The sequence below is a fragment of the Rhopalosiphum padi genome, chromosome 2 (assembly GCF_020882245.1).
Source record: "Rhopalosiphum padi isolate XX-2018 chromosome 2, ASM2088224v1, whole genome shotgun sequence".
NCBI lineage: Eukaryota > Metazoa > Arthropoda > Insecta > Hemiptera > Aphididae > Rhopalosiphum > Rhopalosiphum padi.
The window spans coordinates 50,230,700-50,235,172 of NC_083598.1; the positions used below are offsets into that span (position 1 = coordinate 50,230,700).

Consider the following 4,473-nt stretch of genomic DNA (forward strand, 5'->3'; position numbering starts at 1 on the left):
TCAGATAAAATTAGCAGCAGTTATAAGTTATGAAATGCATCAGTACATATTATATATCCTTTACTAATAGGGATTTTGAAGAATTATTATGTAATAAGTTTCATTGTAAGTGTAATACAACCACATTAAAAATTGTAGCAAAAAACCTTTTGTGGGCTGGTTGTAATGATGCAAAAACTATTGGTTAATGTACATTTCATTTACATTTATAAGTCAATGTTGTGGAAGGTTATACATAATTTCATAATATCTTCAACTTATATGAGTTACAAAGTTCATTATTTTGAACAAACTTTTAGGTATTAAAACATAGTTTTGTATTGTTAACATTGTTTTCTATATTAAAGTTTGTAAAGCATTTACTTTGTGTGAACGATAAAAATTCTAAAATAATTATATTATCAACAGATAAGATAACTAAACGCATCGAATGTAAGTATAAAAATATTTAAGTATCAAATTTTAGTATGTTACAAATAAAATATTTAAGTTAACTCAATGAAATTGTTATAACCAGGTACGGTAGCAAACTTTTTAATATCATGTTAATATACTACACAATATATTGATACTAAACTTTAATTATTCCTACGTAAAAATATAATAATTAATTGTGTAATTGCAAGTGAGATAACGTGTAAACATCTTGTATAAACCTGTGTTTTCATTTTTTAATAATTAAATTGAATATAGTAATAATAATATTGGTAAACATAGATTTAAAATAATATTTCTAGATTATTATTTTAAAATTTATGACATTTATCTATGAAAATAATCATATTTCTATAAAAAAAAGTACATCCGGTATGTCCAAAGTGCTACTTTTATAATAAGGAATTATGTTTCGGTGAAATTCGTTTACGAGTTTTTAAAAGTTAAGTTTAATATTAGATAGAAACATTAGTTTAACATTAGTTTCACACATTAAATTAATTTTAATAATTTGGGAAGGTGGTTGAAAAAGGACAATAGAGGAATGCAGTATTTTATTTTTACCTATTTTTAACCTAACTGTTGGTTAATGTACATTTCATTTACTTGTATTAGGCAATTTTTGGAAGATTATACATTATTTCATGTTATCTTCAATTTTTGTGAATTACAAAGTCCATTATTTTGAACGTATTTTTAGGTGTTAAATCGTAATATTGTATTGTTAAAATTGTTATCTATATTAAATTTTGTAAATCATTAACTTTTTTTATGTGAACGATAATTCTATTGATTTTAAAATCATTTTATTATCAACAGATAAGACAAAAGAAAAAGGTAAGTATAATAATATCTATGTTTAAAATTTCAGTTGTATACAAATAAAATGTTTAGGTATAATTCAATAAAATAGTTATAACCAGGGACATTGTCAAACATTTATAATACATATTATGTTAATTTGATATTACACATATTAATGTTAAACTTTGAATCGTATTCGTAAAAATATAATTATATATGTAGAATATGGCAAATGAGTTTACGTGTAAACATCTTGTATAAACCATTGTTTTCATTTTTTTAAATTTAAAGGTATTTAAGTTAATAATATAAATAAATACAGATTTAAAATCATAATTCCGATGATTTTCCAATGTATTACATTATCTATGAAAATAATCATATTTAAATAAAAATAAGTACATCAAGTACGTTAGTACGTAAAATTGCTATTTTTATAACTAGGAACTGTTTAATAGTATAAGTCAATGTTTTGGATGATTATAAAAAATATCTTAATATCTTCAATTTTTATGAGTTACAAAGTTCATTATTTTGAACAAAGTTTTAAGTATTAAAACATAGTGTTGTATTGTTAAAATTTTTATCTGTATTAAAGTTTGTAAAGCATTTACTTTGTTTGTGTGAACGATAAAAATTCTAAAACCATAATATTGTCAACAGTTACGATAGAAGAAAAATTTTATTGTAAGTATAATAATACTTAGGTATCAAATTTTAGTTTTTAACAAATAAGATACAGATCTAAATATAACTCAATACAATTGTTTAACCTATTTGATATAACCAGTTTTAATTTTTTTATGGTATTTAAATTGAATTGAATAATTATTATATAAATAAATAAAGATTTCGAATGATATTTCTAGTTGATGGTTTTAAAATTCATTACATTTATCTATGAAAATAATCATATTTATATAAAAAAAAAAGTACGTTTGGTACGTTGAAAGTGCTACTTTTATAATTAGGAATAATTATGTTTTGATGAAACTCATTATCGAGTTTTTAAAAGTTAATTTTAGTATTAAAAGAAACATTGGTTTAACATTAGTTTTAACTCAGTTGTTGTCAATGATTGCTATTATAAACAACATATATTTTAGTCTCTTTTTATCAAATTAGTTTAATAGTTTGCGAAGGTAGATGAAATAGGACAATGGTGGAATGCAGTATTTTATTTTTTGAAGAAAAACAATTTCTCCCGTATACTCGTTAATTTATTGATTTTAAGAACTAGTCTATGAATATAACACCATAGGTAATTACATTTTAAATCTTCATGTTATAGACAAGGGACATAATAAACTAATATCAAAATAAAATAAAATAAAGTACCTAAATTAATATTATTATTATATATTAATTAGCGAAAGATCCATATGAAAATATCATTAAATCATATAAATTGGGTACGTACAAGACAATAAATAATCAGTTTCTAAATTTAATCAATATTTTTTAAGTAAATATTTTTGTTAAAATAAAGATTTGCCATTGCCTACAAAAAACTAATATTCGCAACTATTGGCAACTCGAAATAAATAGATAAATTAGACAGAATACTTTTTTATAATCTATATAATATTGAAAAATAATGGTAGTATGTTTGTAGCTTACAGACTCGGAGACTATTTGAACTATGAACAATTGGGTAAGTGAAGATTAAAGCTTGAAATATAGTAAGTGCTTTGTTGAAGTGGATTTTAACAGCTACTATTTTAATTAATTGTGTAGCTGCAGTAAAAAAAATTATAAATTAGTATAACATTTTTTCTTATAGGTACATGTAAATCTTAGTATTTTGAATCTTAGAACTAAATAGATTTAGACATTAATCTAAAACTAGTAATTAATTAATTGTAACAATATCAGTTTCTTTATTTATTTTCTAGTACCTTATTGGTTCCAATATTTAAAAGGTAATAATAAAATAACTACCTAAGTTTCATTTATGATATAATTTATTTATTGTAATTACTCTATTTAGGTAGTTTTTATAGTTCATAATAATTAATAACTATATAAAGGGATAGGATTAAAATAATATTATAGTTCATAGTAACACGTTTAATAATCTATATAACTTATTAATACAGATTTTCAAGAAATTATGGAGTCATTTTCAAGTAATATTTTAGATATATATTAAATCAGTTTACTGAAATGTATAAATCTTATAAAACATTACTCATAGTATAAGAAAATAGATTATAAATATACAAATATATTGATTGACTTTTTCATAGATTTTTGATGAAATGCTTATCATATTGACTGAGTTTTAGTATTTTATAATTTATTTATATTAACTTTTTGAATTTCAACTGTCTTTAGAAATAATAGCATAACTAGTGCTACATTAAATAAAAAAAATTATTTTAATTTAAGTTTCAATTATAACGAACCTTTTTTTGTATTACAATATAATAAAACAAAAAAAATTAAACTAGAAATCGTTTGGAGAACTATGAATTATGATATATAGATAACCCTTTCCTCAATGTAACAACTATATAAATTGTTTTACCATATTTTACTCAATTTTAAAATTGAAGATTGAAGTAGTTTTAGGAACATAGCATAAAAAAAAAGTGTGTAACTAAACATCTTCTTAAAATCTATTGGTTCATAGTTCGTTCTAAATCCAAAATCAAAATATATTAAATTTATTATACTATTTATCTCCACTATTCCCATTCTGATTCTTAACACAGAATGATGTTGTGCAATGTACATATAATTAATAAATCAGTGAGAACGTTTATATTGCTTATAAGTATACCTACCTTGTACCTAGATACTATTTTGCAGTGCATATTATTGTTAAAGGATAATCCAAAAAAAAAATTGTTCAATACTTTGTTATAGGTATTCAACGGAAATACTACGATTATCACCTCGAGTTAATAAATAAAAAGAGCGAATGTACGTATTCTTGTGAAAATATCTAATGTTTATAGTGATGTAATATTTATTTACAATTTTTTGAATGTTGTAAAATGAACAATAGTAACAGATTAGATTATCTTACTATTAGACAACAAAATACAACCAAATACAAAACAAATAACCACGAATAATCATTTAAGGATGTAAACAACGTATCACATTAAATATCAACATGTATGAAATTCTGTCGGAATCAGAATACGAGGTTACTTCGATGAATTCTTCCTTATAACAACCGTTTCTCTTTAATTTGCACTCGGATATAAGCGTTGTATTGACTGT

General features: G+C 22.1%; 1 long non-coding RNA gene across 1 annotated transcript; it reads left to right on the top strand.

The window, feature by feature from the left end:
- Positions 1-2,853: 2,853 nt before the first annotated feature.
- Positions 2,854-4,164, top strand: LOC132920944 (uncharacterized). The gene is made up of 4 exons (XR_009660808.1): positions 2,854-2,893; positions 3,135-3,161; positions 3,339-3,368; positions 4,111-4,164. It is a non-coding gene; the product is annotated as an uncharacterized LOC132920944 (long non-coding RNA).
- The last annotated feature ends 309 nt before the right edge of the window (positions 4,165-4,473 follow it).